The following is a 19,372-nucleotide window of genomic DNA, read 5'->3' on the forward strand; positions in this document are numbered from 1 at the left end:
CTTTGACAAGTACGTACATCAAAGATTCTTTTCTGTATTTTTTTTTTTTTAAATGAATGTAATTATACATAAACACCAAAATCTTTAACCAGAATAAGGTAACAGACCAAACAAAATTCACTCGAGGGTCGGATGTGGCCCACTGGCCAGAGGTTGCCGCACCATGGCATAAGCAGACAAAAATGGACACATTGTGGAGACAAAAATTGTGTGTGAATTCACTTATCACATATTCTTTCGATCCTATTCCAGTATGGGCTGAAAATGCATAGGAATTGTAAATTACCATATCTGGATGAATGTTGTGTCATTGACAACTTCTCAATCTAAAAACTGGATTCTGACTTTAGATACACTTCAATGTACCAAATAACATTCTAGAAACTTCATCAATTTATTTATTTTAAAACTATTTGTCCTTTTTGAATGTACATGTTTATTGTTGAATTCCTTATTTTTACATACACAATCTAAAAGGAAGTTTGCCAACTTGTTCTCTATAAGAATAAATAAAAATACACGAAACTGCAATAAAACTGTAACGTATTTTGCTTTAATCTTTTTTAAATGAAATTATTGGATGTTAATGGATTCCAAAATGTTCAAATCTTTTAATAAATTAAGATTTGCTAAGAATTTTAAAACCAGTTTCTTTCCATTTTTCATTCAACAATTCATTAAAATGTTGATAAAAATTTAAAATAGCTGACGTATTTACAAATGCACGCAATGCATTCAGGTGGATTTAATTTCATAGTTAAATTATTTTATTTTAGATTGCCTTTCAAAATTTATTTTTTCATTTTAATTTGATCGCACAATTTTAATATAGCTGATTGTTACTGAACTGCTGAGATGACAATTGCTAATGAATATTTGTATTATGTGTACTATTGTTCTCGTCTTGTGTGTTATTCGCTTTCAGTCGATGTAACCTCCGACCTTCTTCAGGTGTATCTTATTGAACTCGGGAATCTTTTTGTCTAACTCTGCACAAAACCCTCTGCACAAATCTTTCTACTTATATTAGTATGAGCAGATGTACCCAACATTGCCCGATATTAAACGTAACATAAAAAATATGAAGTAAAATAACAGAAAGAAGTTACGACATGTGATGTTTTTCTAAACAGTTCATCTCTTGTAAGAAAAAAAAAAAATACTCTAGCTGTGATCGAAACCAAAACCTAAAGACGGTAAGTCAAGTATGATAACCATTTGGTCAGCTAGCCACGATCTTTAAAGTGTTTTCAAACCTACTCCTTAACATAAGGAAGCTGTTATGTGAACGATTCGCGCATACACAGTTGTGAAACAGTTGGCAAACAGATAAGAATCCAATGCCCGAGAGTACCATTTTTTTCCGGATAAAAACCAATTAAAGTTGTCCACGTGTCTGAGTACTTTATATAACAAATTTCAAGTTTGGAGATCATAAATTCGTTGAGTATATAGGTTGAGAGTTGTCCTCATACATACACACACACACACACACACACACACACATTCTCACTTTTATAGATATATAGATTATTTGGATTCTTCGGACTACTGTTATCTTGAGTGTAATTTTCACAACGTTTCAATCTATGTAACCATCCACCTTCTTCAGTTATATCTTGTCGAACTCAGAAATTTAGACGGAATTCTGAATGGAACCCTTTATTTACTTCACGGGGTAGCATGCTCTTGTTCTATCAGCCATGACTGGATAGAGGTCCTAAGTAATTTGCATGTGTATTTTTCAGTTGCTCACACTGAGAATTGAACCTTCAACCTTCAGGAGAATATCACTTTTACAATTGATTTTTCCAGGTACTGTTAACCACTGCACCATGCAATCCTCATCTAAAAAATTCAGAAACCCTTTATTTAATCCACGAGGGTAGCATGCTTTTGTTCAATCAGTCATGATTGGGTAGAAGTCCTAAGTAATTTGCAGCTGTATTTTTTAGTGCCATCTGTACTGAGGATTGAACCGTCAACCTCCAGAACAGCGTGACTTACAACTGAATTAACCGGGTATTTTATCCACTATGCCACGGGTCATCAGTTAGAACTTCTACCCAGTCATGGCTGATGAAATGAGAGCATGATAGCCTTGTGGATTAAATAAAGGTTCTGTTTGAAATTCTGTGCAGATTCCAGAGTTTGACAAAGATTTCGTAGTTTGATGGGATACACTTGCCACAATCTATCATCTTTACTTTCACGTCACAAAAGGCCAGTGCATCCTATGCACACACTGAGAATCGCTGTACAATTGAAATTCTCTTTCCTTTTTAAAAATTAAAAATCTTGATTGCATTTTTATTGATTCACTCAATCAAAGAAAAAATGTCAAAGTCCTTCACATGTCAACTTTTACTGGCTTTCCCATTTGTATAGAAATCATAAAATGAAAAATCTATAAATAATTGATGTTCCACTGGAGAATGTCAATAAATGAAAGCGAAATATTTATGAATGAAAACGATAAACAACAAAAATATGACTCTTATGTACTGCATACTTTTGTTTAAAAAATATTCAGTGATTTTTTTTTTTTTCCTCATTGAGTGTAATTTTTCCTTGTTTGTCTTCGTTCATCATCATCATCATCATCGTATGAATCTGAGGATTCTGTTGTTGGCATTGGTTTTCCCGATATTTTTCTTGTTAGAATTCTTTCTAAAAAGACATTTGGTACTTATGGGAAAGAACATGTGAAGGTTACTAACATCCTAAGGGGAAAGTGAGTTTTGTGAAACGAATGAAATGTTCCAAGTTCAAATCCGTGTCGTTAACCACTTGGCCACCACACCTCCCTTTGTCTTTGTTGATTCTACCTTAAAAAAATACAATTTTCAAGACATTTTAAAAAGATGCATTTCTTCAGCCCTAATAAAGCGGAAAGAACCAATTATTATATGAAAAAAAAAAACCAAAAAAACGAAAGTTTTATAAGCAATCAATTTAGTTTGAAGTTAAAATGTCCTGTTGTTCCATGTATGTGCTTTATATCTTTATCTCTTATTGGTGACTAGCATGGGTACTCGGCGTTGCCTGAGTGTTTGAAGGTGTGTGTTGAGCAAAAAAAAAACGTGGTAGTAGGCTCGAACCCGTGACGTGAAGGCAAAAAAGAAAGCGAAAGAAAATCTGACGTTTTACCGCTATGCCATAACATGACTTGAAGTTTGGAACGTTAAAATTAGGCAAAGTCAATCCAACTGATACAATGACTTGCAAAAATGGCTCACAAAAAATCGACCCTCCTTGTACAAAACTGCCTAGTTGAGGGTGAACAAATTAATGTTTTTGGCCAATTTTTCCATATTTGTTGTCTGAGATGTCGAGCTTCAAAACGATACCAATCTCGTGAAAATCTGTCACCTCTGTTTAAAGTTTTAGGCATACATACATACATACATACATACATACATACATACATACATACATACACACATACATTTAAACAGACAGGTGACATTTATATTATAAATGAATATTTTTGTCCAATTTTTAAATCTCTGCCCTTTCAGATGATATTAACTTTATGATGGTCTGTTTTGTATTTTTGGCATACACACACACAGACACACACACAGAGGACTGTCCTCTACATAATAAACTAGCAGGTGGGAGCCGACTTTGCCCAGTTGTAAAATATACTTATTTTAATTTGTCCAGATTTCATATATATTATTATAGAGTAGTGATTTTAAAAGGAAAAAAAAGTATTTGGATGCCATCAGCTAGAATCGAAACCGAAAACAAAACTGTACCATTCAAAACTGGTGACGTTACCACTGTACCAATGTGACAAGCATATGAACTGATTAAAAATAAACTAAGATGGATGTACAAAATGTATAACGATTTTTTTCAATTTTGACCCATTTTTGACTCCTTAAAATTTATTTTAACCGTTCTTTTAAAAGAACGGTCCATAAAAAATCCAATCATTTGAGGCTCATAGCGCCACACTGCGACTTTTAGTTTCGGGAGAGATAGTTTGAAAATATGAAGACAGACATAGTGAGTCTTATAAATTAGATTACTCAAAAGCTGATACATTCAAGTCCAATGTAAACAAGTTCTTGTTGAACCGTCCCCTTAAATAGTCAAATTCTACCCAACTTACACCATTAACGCTTACTACACTACTGCGTGACATTCCTTAACTTATCCTCGAGTGGCCTTCAGGCCTCGACAAGTGGTGACTCCCTTGTAAAAAAATAAAGAAAATCTTTCTCTAGAATCTAGATTGTCTCTTTTTAAGAGCTGCATTTTCCCCATATTAAAAACTGGCCTTGTGTAGGAAGGCACATAGTTTCTGACACCTTGGATTTTTAAAGAGGTCAAATTATTACTTTAATTTTTGTCTGAAAATATTGAGGCGCGTTCGGTAATAATCTTGCAAAAAATAATGGACAGATAATATTTTCGAAATGAATAAAATTCATTTTATGTATCAGCTTTAGGCTATTATCGTTCAAATAAAAACAATTTACTGAGAAGAATGTATTGAAATAGAATGTGTTTGTTTTATGGGACTCTGCAAAAGCCTGGCTCAACTAGGTCAAACTTTTGCAAATTCCCCCTCTCTACCCCTCCCTAAAAAAAAAAATATATTTGATCAAGTGAAACAAAAATTAAGGTTGTAAATTCTTCTGGTGTGATTTGTTAATGCCACTTTTGGGTGCTTATTTGCGTGCTCTGATCAGTTAAGGCAGGCAAAATGGTAAGTGTTTTCGAATGTTTTCATCTTGATATTGTTAAACAATGGTCATATCTGATGCCAAAACACTTTTCTCTTTAAATTACGGACTTTGTAGGCATACAAGTAAGAAGTGTAAGCCATGTTTAGTTTCAGAATAGTTTCTGATGGTTCATTGTTCTACCCAAGTCCTGGGAGGTGACTGGTTCGCAGTAGACAGAACAGTTTCCGATGGTTTGTTGTTCTACACAAATCCTGGGAGGTGACTGGTTCGCAGTAGACAGAATAGTTTCCAATGGTTCGTTGTTTTACACAAGTCCTGGGTGGTGACTGGTTCACAGTAGACAGTTCTTGAGTTGGAATCCACAGAGCAAAAGATTCTTCCCGTGTTGACACGAAGAAAACATATGCAAAATTGCTACAGAAAGGTTCAATATTTATGGAGCAATTCTAGTTTCTGATTGGTTGGTAGCAGAACATGAATTAATTCGATTCATCAGTTCATAGCAGCATCGTTTATAAATAGAATCTCCCGACTGTGCGGGATCATACCCCATTATACTAAAAAATATTGTAACAATTACCGATTTCGATTCCTTATAAATCTCTAAAGTTGTTATTTTTTTCCCGATTACCTTAAAAGCACATGTTAAATGTGCAGATATTTTCTCAAATGTAAAAACTTGTGTGGTTGAGTGATCTATAGATTTTAGTTTTACTGATAGTTTAAAATCAATAAATATTTTGTTTTTGAAATTTTGAGATGAACCATGGTGCAGTGGTTAGAGTACTTGGAAAAAACAATTATAAAAGTGATATTCTCCTGAAGGTTGAAGGTTCAATTCTCAGTGTGGGCAACCAAAAAATAAAATTGCAAATTACTTAGGACCTCTATACAGTCATGGCTGATGGAACAAGACCATGCTATTACCGTGAAGTAAATAAAGAGTTCCATTCGAAATTCTGTCCAAATTCCTGAGTTCAACAGAAACATTTCCGAGTTCGACAAGATACGCATGAAGAAGGTCAGAGGTTACATTGACCAAAACATTGTGAAAATCACACTCAAGATAAGAACAGTAGTCCGATGAATCCAAATAATACCAATAAATATTTATTGTTTTACTATCAAACAAAATCAAATTAAAAAAAAAGAAGCTAATTAAAGGAATCGTTTTGGCATAAAAAAATATACGCAAATTTTTTTGATTATGATGCCCCAAAATTTTCCGATTTTTTTTCAATTCCGATTTGGATTAATCGTCTCAACACTAGTAGATATTAGTTGTACCTACCTGCTGTTTCATAGTAGTTTGTTTATTTGTTTTTGCTCTTTTTCTATCTCTGATAATATTATTTTTATACTATTGGCTTGCACTAAATTTTTAGCATTTTTATGTGATTTTGAAGTATGAATTTAAACCTTATTTTAGGAATGTCAGGTTTACAATTATATGAATTTATTTTAGATGTTTTTAATCTTATTTTATATTAAAAACAAAAACATTCTTTGTTTGACTAAAGGATAGAATAGAATTCATTTATAAATCAAATGCTTCAGTAAATATACAGGATTTTAAAAAGTATTTTAGAATTAATGGTTCAAATTATTTTGATGTGCATAATTTACAATCTATTGTTGTATGTATGTTTTCTGAATACTGCAATTTATTTTTTTATTAACGTTCAAGCAATGTACTTATATAATCTTTTTTTTTATCTTTTTCAGGTGAGTCAAATGGTTTTTTCTTTGTCTGAAAGGTAAGACATTGTCATAAAATAACCGATTATTTTCTTACCTTTTTAGTAAATTATTTCAGAAATAATTTACTGATTTGTAGTTGAGGCTCTCAGAATTATATAGCACTAAGCGCCGCTTAAAAAAGAAAAAAAAAACGCGAGAAACAGGTTCAAAGTTTTGTGACTTTGTAACCCGTGCATCTTAAGAACTAATAATAGAGATGTTTGTTTGGGGTTTGTTTTAAAATGAAGTATAACATCAAAGTTATCACATTGTGTCATGTTCATTTAGTTGCGATGTAATGATGATTATTGTGAGACCGGTGACAATAAAATTCATTATTTTTTGCTTGTAAACATTGTAATAAAGTTTGTTAAATGTTGAGCCATTACGTTGAACAAAGATGGCAGTAGTAAATCAAATCGGCGAAGAATCAATGCAGTCACGATCTCGAGTGTTGAGTAATTCTTTAGAATAAAGATAACAGCATTAGATCGGCGAAGAATCAATGTAGTCACAATCAGCAGTGGTTCAGTCGTTCAAGATGGAGGTTGACAGCGAACTGACTTGAATCCAAAATTCAATATTTTTATAATGAATTTGGAGGCTTCTCATTGGTTGATTGTCCTAACTGTAGTTATATATAAAATCATCCATAGCATTGGGGTCGTACCCTCATTAATACTCAAAAATATTTTAATAAAAATAAAATCAAATTGTCTTGTTTCTTCTACTTCACTTATATTGCTTCTTAGTCATTCTGCACTGATATTGGTGTCAACATAAACCATGAATGCATTGCAATTATCTGGATCATCAGCATCATCAGATTCTTCACTGATAGCTGCAGTTGCCTCTAGGGTCGGGGTTTTTTCCATGTCTTAACGAAAATCTTTTTGTTTGTTTGTTTGTCTAGAACACCATGGAGATAAGAGGCATGTGCAGGAGGTATAATGGTTAACAGAACCTCCACATCAGTCAGTGTCTTTTTTCAGCAGAGATGGTGTTGGGTCGTTTTCATCATCATTGTATTTTGATCGTGTTGCCAGATGCATTCTTTATCTCCACCCCATGCTCTGTGTTTGGGGAATCCAGTGGTGTATACATAACTCATTTTCCCTGTATATAGCGGTTGGTACTCTATGATTTTAGGAGCCTCAATTCTTATATGGTTTTATCAATTTTTAATAACTCATATTTCTTATCTACTCAATAAAGTTGAGTATGTCTTGTCTTGAAGCCAATAGTCAGCAAAAGATGTGAATATAGAAAGCTGAACTTTTCTATGTATATTGAGCTCACAGGGTTTATGGGTTAATCCTGGCACCATGGTCCATTAGTAAAATTGACAGGGCTTTAATTTTAGTACTGACTTTCTAAGTAATACATTTGCCACTTTCTTTTCTGGCATTTTTCAAATTGCTAAAACCCATTTGGCTAAGCAGGGATTTATTTAAATAATAATAATCCAAATTGTTCAGCACCATTAATGAAATACAATGTTATAATTATGGCTACGACAACAGCATATTCTTTTCATTGTTTTGACTCTCGAGTATATATCCGACACAGACACAGTTAATCAACCACATCCTACATCACTATATAAAAGCATATAAACTATGAATGGATACACACTCGAGAGTCCAAACAATTAAAAGAATATGCTGTTGTCCTAGCCCTAGTTATTAAATGTGCAATTATAACATTTTATAAAATGTTTTTAGATTATTCAACTTTTAGGTGTTATTTACATTAAATTTTCTATTGTGAATAACATATTGCAAAATTAAAGCCTGTTTTTTTTTGGGGGGGGGGGGTATTTAAGAAAATTTATTTTTTATTTTGAATAATTTTTTTTTAATAAAAAGACAAGGTATAAAGACACTAGATGTAAGGATCTGAAAAGAAAATACTTCTTTAAGATCAAAAACTAACCAATGATAAGTATTAGTTGAATAGATTCTGATTCAGAAAATACCCATTCTTCCTCCTTTGTCAGAAACATCAATCATGAAATGTGAGAACTAAAGGACAAAATAAAGGAAATCAGAGTTATGAGGCTGCTGAAAGTAAACCCAAGGTCTACTTTTTACTTTCTTACTACTAATATTAAGTTCAATTTTGTTTACTTTAAAATTTTTAACCGTACTAGTATATCATACGTTTCATTGTTCTGCCCTCTCATTCTAAATTAATTTCTGCTAGATCACTTTTAGTTAAAAGTCAATAGTTTGAATAAAATTCTTATTAACATTTATTCTTATAGCATTTCATTATCAGAATGATGGCTTTTTATGATGTAAGTGAAAATAAGTAATATTAACCATTAACTTGTGTCTCTTTATGTCTTCTACATTTACCTGCATTTCGTTTATTTATTGTAAGAAAAGCTTTAATTTTTTTTTATTGTTTTTCAATTATTGAAATAGAATGTGGATGTGCGGATGCTTTCTATGCTTTATTTATTCTAAATAAATAATAAAGAATTTGAATCTATCATAATTTTGACATTTTGCCATTCCTAGTTTCCTTTCAATCTGTCGCACATATACGATGCTGATCCCCACTCTTATTACTGATTTCTTTTTTTTTTTTTTTTTGTGATTCTTTGTAATCATTTACTTCTAATGAATATAGCCTGATGAATCTACCGAAATATCTTTTTATATTTAGCTTTAATGCTATGCTTATGTCCTTATTCATACTAGTCGGTTGACATGCTTATCCACTATTCCATAAACTAATTTTCCATTTTCTGTAAATAACCAAATATTCAAATTCTACCAAAATGACTTGTTTTAACCTTCTTGAGAGAGTAAGGTGCACTTGCCAAATTTCCATTTCATGGTATTAGAACTTTCTACTTTCATTTACAAACTACTAAAATGAAATTAAAATGGCCAAGCGAGATGATCATGTTGAGACACTGGTTCACATTAGGTCACTGAATTTAAGTGATATTGAGATTGGTGAATGCCAAATTGGTGACCATACCAGGTACTGTATTTGGGAGAATGACAACACATCCCTGTAAAAACTGCAAAAATCTAACGTCATAAAAATAATCTCCCTTGACTGGGGTATATATATATATATATATATATATATATATATATATATATGACTGAGGATTTCTAGAAACTTCTCTCATCAGGATGAATGTTGCAAACTTTTGGAATTTGGGAAATTGTGCTTTTGCGATTATATTTCATACTTTGTGTATACCAATCCTTTTTGTTTAGAAGCTATATGCCTGCTATATATAACATAAAATATATAAACGAAAAACGATATAGCTGTATTCAAAGATCCAAAGTTTTATTTATCTTAACAATCAGTTCTTTCAACATATCAAAAGTTTGGTATATTTTACAAAACGTTTTTCATTTGCATTGCTCAATCAATATTTTTATATTAATATTTAATTTTTCCTTACTCATCAGAAATAAACCAGAAATTTTTCTTAGAAAGAAATAGGTTTGACCATGTAATGTTGAAAATGAAGCCAAATAGAAGAACCCACATTGTGTGTTTATTTAGGTTGCCATCTTGGTTTTAAGAGTAAAGCTACTCGTATTCTAATTTTCACATGGGTTTAAATTATATATTTCTATCTGGTTTTAATCTACAAAATATTTTTCTATTTTAAATTAATAATTATTATCTATTGTATGTTAACTAGAGTTATATCTATGAAGGGTTTATTTAGGTTGTGGATACGAAACTAAATCCCTACATTTTAAATGTATTTCACTTTAAAAGGGTGCCATCTAAGTTTTATGGGTGACGCTATTTTCCTATTGGTTACAGGGTTAAAAAATTTATGTTTAAAAATTTAATTATATTCAGATAAATACATATTGCCCACTATAAGCTAGTTAGCGAGACATTCACAAGTTAATAAATATCACAAGGGTTAATTACTATTCAAAACAGTATATTCATTTCTCATCATCCAAGGGGCATAATCAGCTTAGAAATCTACTCAATTGTTTCCCCTGCAATTAAAAATGACCGTCTCCACTAAGTCAACCCATTTTTACTCATTAAGTTGTCAGTATAAGAGGTTTCTTTTTAACAATATTCTATATGTTGTACTTATGGAACATTTTTATTCTAAAATATTTTTGACTAAGTTTCTTACTCATAATATAATGGCATAGGATATATTAAATATTTGTTTATTCTATATGTATTGTACGACTTAGGAATTTCTACGGAAATACTTAAATTTTGAGGATCTATATTATTATTATATTTGCATTACTGTATTATTTTATTCTACTTTCTAATCCAACCCCCTCTTTTTTAAATAAATAATTCATATATATAAATTTATAATTTACTTTGAGCTAATTAGTCTGGTTTTAGACAAGAAAGTACATACTTTGTTTTATACAACAATTTTAGACAACTTCTTGCCTTTTATTTAATAAATTTTCCTTAGGTACTATTATATGATAGGCTTCTAAGGTGCAAAGGTTGCATTGTCTAAATTTACTTGATGAATATTTTCTTGCACTTCCTAATGTTGACCATTTCAACTTATAGTATGTGTACTTCTACATAATAAATTTTCCCTGGATACTATTATATGATAGGCGTCATGTTTTAGTTCTATTTCTCCAACGACTTATATATGTATATGCACAACACGTCAACACCCTGGATGTACTTGTTCTAAATTTTACAAAGCTAAAAATATATTTCCAAACATTTTTCTTTTTATAGTGGAAAGTCGACTATTGGTTTGTGTGTTATTTTCATTTTTTCTCCTGTTTCCTATTCTTCTTTTTTACAGTCAACGAGTTGATTTGATTGCAATGATGACATAGACATTTTAATTTAGGCATTTTTCATTTCTTTTTTTTTTTTTTTTTTTTTTTGACACAATGATGACATTTAATTAAGACTTGTCTTATTAATTCGTTTTGGTTAAACTTTCTTTAAAATTTTTCCTTTTAGGATAAGTCTAGAAGCTGATTCAATTGTTATGGCAACCAAAACATTCCGTCCTATGAATTTTTTTTCTGTCTTTCTTTAAACAGCAACTAAAACTAAACTAAAATATTGACTGCTTTGAGTGTTAATTTCTTTTTTCATTTTCGTTTTTCATCTCCTTTTTCAGTACTTTTTTTTTTTTTTTTTTTTTTTAGAACACCAATTTTTTTACAAGCAATTTTTAAAAGATTTTTATTTTGATGATCAAGCCATCATTATTTTTATTCTATTTTTTAGAACACTTATTTAATAAAATTCCCAGACAACACGGTGTATGTATAGCCTATATATTTTTGTTTGTTAATAGTAGAAGAAAAACAGTAAAATGCGTTTGTAGATATATAAAAGATTATTATCAGAATTGATAATGAACACACTGAACCTTTTAACCATCACTTAAGTAATGGACAGTGATATTTTTTTAAGTTTATACAATTGAAAAGTGTTTTCAAGTGTTTGAGTGATATCTATTTTTGTCAGCTTTATAGACGTTGCCAATAGTAATTGTTTGGAAATATTTTCGTTTTGCCAAAAGGCACAGCTGTACTTTATTTCAACTCGGTCATCCAGAGATTTTCAGCAACCATTGCAGTTACAAACGGAAGCACTTTAATGCATGCATAATACAATAAGATTTGAAGTGTAACTTGAATGTAGCTTCTAGTCTTTTAGCAAAATACACATATCTTATCAGTTTAAAATATGCACATGGGTTTTATTTAAGTTTTCATATTTCAAAATTTTATTAGCTTAAATGCTATTTGGGTCTGACTTTGAAAATCCGACAAGCTAACTTTATAGATTTGACAAGAGTTGGTGTTCTGCATGAATAGCTTAATGGATGCCATTCCGAACTATAGAATTGTCTATAACGCGTTCAAATTCACATGCTTCTATTGTGGTCATTTATTTTATATTATATCTCTTTGTCTGTCTGTTACATTTTTCTTGGAAACTACTGGTCCGATCTGGCTGAAATTTTGTATGTACTTTTACGAAGAGGTGCAGTAAACTAAGTATCATGGTATCCATCTGATGCTCAGTTAAGTATTAATAGGGATTAGTCACCGCAATATTACATTTACTCTAGAATTTCAGCATAAATCATTCAATGAGCTATAACTTTTGCCTGTTTTTAACGGCTAAAAAGTGTAGTTTATATACTGTTGTCGGGATTAGCAGTTTGCCCTCTCCAACTATGAGTAAAATGACAACTTATATTCAATTAATCATATACGATGAATCGTTTGCAACAGGTATTATGTTTGGGCATCAAGTAACAACAAAAAAGGGTAGATATGCCGTAACAAATGATTAACAAATCAAACATTTGACGGGCAAACCTACATTTTTTTTATGATTTACAGTTTCAAGTGTATGCAGTTTTCAATTTGCTTTGAATTCCCTGTGTTTCACTCAAACAATGTTTAAGTTGTTTGTTCAGGAAATATTATAGATATTTATAATCAGTTAGCATATCACATCTCTGCCAACAATAGAGATGGCAGCTGACAGCTGTACATCATTTAGAGCTTTTAATGTCTGTATGTGTTGACAAGTGTTGCAATTATTTCTCTCCTGTTTTTTTTTTTTTTTTTTTTTTTTTTTTTTCTTGGATGGACTTGAGTCATGTCCTTGAATGTATTGCCTCTGAATGTGACGTAAATAAATTCAGCAGCTACATCTACTTGCAAATATGATTTATCGTTTTATCTGCAAAGGAAATTTACTTATATAAAAATACAATAGAAATATTCATCGCTGCACTATTTTTTTTTTTTTTTTTTTTTTTGCTCAAACTATTGTGATAAAGTTGCTTTTTGGTTGTCCTGCTGGAAGCATACAATGAAAAGAAGAAAAAAAATCGTATATAGGATTTATAATTTGTTATATATATGGAGAAATGATATAAAATTCTAATCAGACATCTAACTGATGCTGCTAAATTATTTACAAACATTAGTGATCGGATGATGCCAATATTTTTCCTGATTCCAATGCAATTACTGATTCTATTCTAAATTACCAATTCCGATTTTTATAAAACCGTCAAGTATTTTGCAATAGAAATTTATTTTATTTTTGATTTTCGGTTTTGTGTAAAAAAAAATGCATTTAATATATTACATGCGTTTTACACTAATGCATATTTTTTTTGGGGGGGGGGTATATAAGTATAAGTTGTACTGCTACTTTAAAATCAAATGAATATTTATTACTTCATCATTAGTACCAGCAATGGAAAATTAACTTTAAAACAAAGACAAAACAATAAAAATGAATCGGTACAGTAGAACCCCGAGATATGGCATTAAAAATTAGCAACAAAATACAGTACAGTATATAATAGAAATGTATATAATCAAAAAACATAACACCGTAAGGCGGGGGAAAATACCATAACCAAGGGCCGGAAAAACATATTCCACATCGTAACCTGAAAAAAAAAAAAAAATGTATCTCAGAACCACCGTATCCCAGGTTTCCACTGTATTGTCATCAGGAAGCAGGTACACATTTTTCTGATTGCGATAGCTATTCCAATATCCAAAAATATCTAATTTTTTTGATTTGTCGATTCCAATTAATTGTAGCAAAACTAAAATATATATATATATTTCTTGAGTATCAAAAATGTGGAAGATAACTAATAATATTTATGGAGACGTACATGTAACAAAAGTCTGGATCCAGGTTATTATGCATATGATCGAAAGATCAGTGGAAGTGTAGTAGAATTCAAACAAACACCGACTTTTTAGGTTTTTAATAAAAGCATGTTTTGCCTATTTAGTCAGTCAGTTTGGTGAATAACTTGTTGTTCAGTTCTAATCGGTTTCTGTTATAAACTTGTTCTCTGTTTGTTGAAGGTTGTGTTCATTTAAGGTTTTGCCCATTGATGACTTGTTAGCCTTGCTCCATTTGTCTATCAGTTTAAATCCGTTAGTGTGACCTTTGGCTTTCTGTAGGTCCTGTTCACTGTCCCATGAGAGTCAGAGTACAAGCAGTACCCTTGTCTAGTTTTATTTACCACACAAGCTATGAATCCCCTCATTCTGCCCATATAGCAGGGATGACTAAGAGGTTGGTTGAAATCTGCAGGTATTCTTGAGTTTCTGAGTTTAATTTTGAGCAAAGGCAGCAAGACTATTTAACAATTTAACTGAAATGCCAGAAGAATGTAATACAAACACTGTACTCTGAAGGCTCAAATATAGAGTTGCGTTTGAAATTACATGATGGTTCCTGGTTCAACATAGGCACATGGACAAAGTTTTGAAGGGAAAATGGATGATACTTTGTGATAATAAAACAAAGATGAGGAAACAAGTTTTAAAATTGTAAATAATAAGCAATAAAGATTTGGAGTTTTCGTACAGATTTATGTCAGTCTGAATATTTCATAACTTTGATTGCTTGCTCATTGAATGTTTTAGATGGTGAAAGGAGGAGACTAAGCAAAGTGATTGGAGGAGGATAGTGAAAGTAAAAGTAGCAACAGCATAATTGGATGATGTAAATAATGGTTCAACTTGTAAATGGTCATCTGTCAAGTAAATCACCATAGCAACAAAATATTTTGATAGGATGACTTCAGTATAGCTTTATTTAATAGAAAAACCGTTTGAAATACAAAAACAGTTTATTTTTTTATGTTAACATTTGTGAAATTTGTTGAAAACTGACGGTAACCTTAATCTTTAACTCTCTGATTATACTTTTAAAATATCTATTTACCTTCACAATTAGTTCAGGTTATAAATGTATGCAATTTATGTACAACTAGCCTTGGTGGCCGGCGTTGCCCGGGTGCTTGGAGGTGTGTGTTGAGCAAAAAAAAAAATAAATAAAAGTGGTAGTAGGCAGGCAGGTTCAAACCCGTATCGCGGAGGAGGAAAAGAAAATGAAAAAAAAAAAACGTGATGCGTTAGCTGTTGCGCCCATCGGCAAACTGGAAGTGATATAGGTTTAAATTAAGGCTAGACAATCGAAAAGAGGCGATGTCTTTCGAAAATATCGGTGAAAAAAGCAACCCCTCCCTTGGAACTTACCAGGTGTAAGTAGATTTAATGTGTAGTTTCTATGTATGCACAAATATACATTTATACATTTAACAGCATTAATTTTTAAAGTTTTGATATCCATGTGACCTTAAGTCAGATGATAGCGAATACTGCTAGAGAGCTAAATGTTTTGGTTTCGATTCTAGCTGATGGTACATAAGTCAGTTTTTTTATTTTTTACATTTTGAAATCACTACTATATATTGGGATCAATATAATAATCAATAGAGAATTGGCTCTGTAATAATAAATATGAAATCTGTAAAAATTAAGATATCATACTTAAGCAGATTTTATGACCAGATTATGCTGAGCAGCATTCTAGTATACAATATTTTATCAAAAGTAGCATTTTAACACGAGTGTATATATATATATATATATATATATATATATATATATATATATATATATATATAATGTTTGTTTTGTAATACCAATTCTACTTGCTTTTCTCTTCTGGCAACAATATTTTAATGGACTATTTTTTTCAGGCATCTGATAATTTGTAAGCAGCAAAAACATTATACATAAAAATTGAAATATTTTGAAGTGGATGTTTTTCTTTTGTAAATCCATTTTCTCTTTCTCAGCGTATGTGTGTGTGTGTGTATATATATATATAGGAAATGGTAATTAGTAAAAACTGAAGGAAGTGCTCAATACTGTTGTAGAGCAAATATGCGGTTTATTTTTTATTACCGTATCTTTCTGTTAAGTTAGCCAAAAAAACGGCCAAGTAGCTGAAACAATAATGTAACTTAACAGAAAGATACGGTAATAAAACAATAAAACGTATATATATATATATATATATATAATAAACACGTTGACACACCAGTTCTCAGCAGATCACCGAAGTGAAGCAACAATGTGCTTGACAAATATCAGATGCGTGACCATTTAGAAATATTCTGCTGTATGTATTGCGCCAAGACATAGATTTCCAGGTTAGTATCTAAAGCAGGGGTTCTCAACCGGGGTCCATGGAATATTTCTGGGGGTGCACAGGAAAAACATAACAAAACTTATCATTATTATTATAGTTGTTGTAGAATACTTTATTTGCATTAAATTAGTTTTCATTTAAAAATAAAGCTTAATTATATAATATTTCTTTGATTATTAAAACCTCAAAATTTATATGAGTGAAAAATAGAAGATTGTCTTATGACCAATACTTATGAAGGGGTCCACCAAGATAAAAAGGGAAAAGCGGTCCATGAGTAAAAAAAGGTTGAGAACCACTGATCTAAAGGTACATTTAAAACTACTGAGAGAGATTTTTCGTTAAGACCTGCATTTAAGAGAAGGAAAATTTATATAAAACTTAAGGTCTACTGTCTGTTCTGTTTTGTGGCAATCAACCGACTGAGGTTAGCAGTGGTTCCAAAAAGTATGACTGGTTCTACACCAAGCCTTCACCACTATAAACAAATGATCTGTGTAGATTTCAAATAACCTACTTGCCTGAACCTCATATGTCAGGATTCAACCAGAGAGTCCATTTAATAAATCAGTCGGATTCTCAAATTTTTATTAATGATATATTCCTTCCTACAAAATTGGTGTTTCATTTTTAATAGCCATTTTATTTTTAACGTTGGTCCATGTTAAGAGCAATAAAAAGTAATTATACTTTACAGAAAATTATTTATTCAGTCAGATTTATTTTCGTATAGCCGTCATTTTTTTTTTTTTTTTCATTTTTTTAAAGGAAGATTTATTTCCCTTTATTTGGTTTGTTAGAAAAAATATTTTAGAACTAAAAAAAGGTGAGGGGTGTGTATTTGTATTGGTCCATTACAGTCTTACTTCCATATAAAATTTAGGAAAATAACGACATAGTTTCAAAAATTATAAAATTAAAGACACTACTGCACAACGCTAGATAAGTATTATATGTGATCTCTGTGAACACATGTGATTCTCTTTTTCTCGTGACCAAATATTACTTGATAATAAAAACAATTTATTTCCAGTGACGTAATTAGATTTTCTCACCTTTTATTGTGTTAAGAATTAAGTTTCACAAACTTGTTACACCTGATGTCGCCTTAGAATAACTTCTCACCTGCTGATACTATTGATAAAATTCTTGTTGGACTGTCCTTATTAATTCCTATTGCATAATGAAATTTTAAATCGTCTAGACATGTGTTGACATAACGGTCAAATTCAAGACAGTTTTTGTAAGTGACTAGCAAGTAACGCTCGGCCTTAAAATGCACTTTAATATATTTTAATTCTCGCAGAGTTTGTATTTCTTATTTAAGAATCAATTTTCTACTGAACACACACACACACACACACACACACACACACATCAGTTAAGTCTGAAGAATCCTAGAGTGGATGAAATGCGGAATATTCAGTGTTGCTTAATCGCCATATATATTTTATAACTTACTAACTAGCTCTACCTACGTACTGAGCACTCTTGAAGTAAATACTTAAAGTTTACACATAAATTTATACTTTTGTATATTTATGTGAGTAAATTAAGTAGTTATATATATATATATATATATATATATATATATATATATATATATATATATATATAGTACTCCGTCTGTATTCCCACTCCCAAGATTTTTTTCCATTTTACCGTTTATTTCTTTCAGCATGTAAAAATGTTCAATTGGCAGCACCTGTTTCGTAGTGCAGACCCATTCATATAATTATTACGCCGTTTTTAAAAATCTTTTTTGCATTGACTTATTAGGAAAATAGGAACTAATCAACTTTTTAAAAAAATCGGAAGAGTAGTTGTCGCTTGCGTGACACTGCTGTCCGAACTTTCACCTTCCCGTGCCCACTTGACGCGTCTTCTCTCCACTCCAAAACGAACTTCTGCAACTTTAGCTTTTCTCTTCTGCAAATACACCTTCTCTGCTCGCAATCAAACTTCAGAAATGCCCTCCTTCCCCAAATCACTCCTCTTTTATTTCCAATCAGGAGCATCTCATTTGCATACCTCATGGTCACCCTGTAGGCATATAAAGAAACAGGGCAGCCATTTTTATTTCTTTCTTCTTCATTATGAACACGAGGTAAGCCACACAAAAACGCGGTCGGTCGTTCTTGTTTCTCTTTTTCTTCTTTTACACCACACGCCCCCCTGATCTTCGAGATCAATAGGATACTTCGTAATCCTCCATCCAAGCAGGCCGCCTCCTCTCACGTCGAGGCCTCTGGGGGACAACTTCTCGGGGGTTAACGTTTTCAGGTTCACTACAACGCGGGCCTAAGTCAGGTTGAGCAGCATCATTTGCTTCTCGGTGGCCCTCGATTTTTTCTTCTTCACTGCCCTCACTGCATACCGGCAATGTCACACGACGCAGGTCTAAGATATGCCGGGGAACGCCATTCACCATCACATTGTTCTTCGACTGCAATCCTGTTATGACCCCTCTTTTCCAACGAGTGGTACACTGTGCATTGGGGGGTTTCACCCACATCTCTTCACCTACTTTGATAGTGGCTTCTTCACTCTCAATTCCTGCTGCTTTGTTGCACGGATGCCGCCACTTATATGTGAAAACGGCCCTATGAGGCACAGTTGTCTCATCTTGTTTGGTCTTCGGCGAGATGTTATACCAAAACACCGCCTCTATGGGTGATACGTTGCTTTTTTCCGCAGCGGCTTTAATGGTGCGATGATTCCTCTCCACTATTCCGTTGCCACTCGGCCGATACGCTGCTCTGAAAAATTGCCTTACTCCCCACTTATCGCACACCCCTTTAAAGGCTTTTGATCGGAAAGCGGGGCCATTGTCCATTAAGAGTTCCTCAACCGGCCCTCTCTCTAAAAATATCTCCTCGATGACCCCTCCAATCGCCCATGCAGCTTCTGCCCTG

General features: G+C 32.1%; 1 protein-coding gene across 6 annotated transcripts in view; it reads left to right on the plus strand.

Annotated features, from left to right (window-relative positions):
• LOC145284502 (uncharacterized) overlaps positions 1–19,372 on the plus strand; it is a 424,059-nt gene that overhangs the window by 195,912 nt on the left and 208,775 nt on the right. For 3 of the 6 annotated variants that reach the window (XM_080133383.1, XM_080133382.1, XM_080133384.1), the window contains exon 2: positions 6,429–6,460. The exons of the other annotated variants lie outside the window; for them this stretch is intronic. The gene's annotated coding sequence lies outside the window, so the exon portion shown is untranslated. The remainder of the gene's footprint in view (positions 1–6,428; positions 6,461–19,372) is intronic. 6 annotated transcript variants of the gene reach the window in all.

This window comes from Euprymna scolopes, chromosome 9 (assembly GCF_053919585.1).
Source record: "Euprymna scolopes isolate OS-2025 chromosome 9, ASM5391958v1, whole genome shotgun sequence".
NCBI lineage: Eukaryota > Metazoa > Mollusca > Cephalopoda > Sepiida > Sepiolidae > Euprymna > Euprymna scolopes.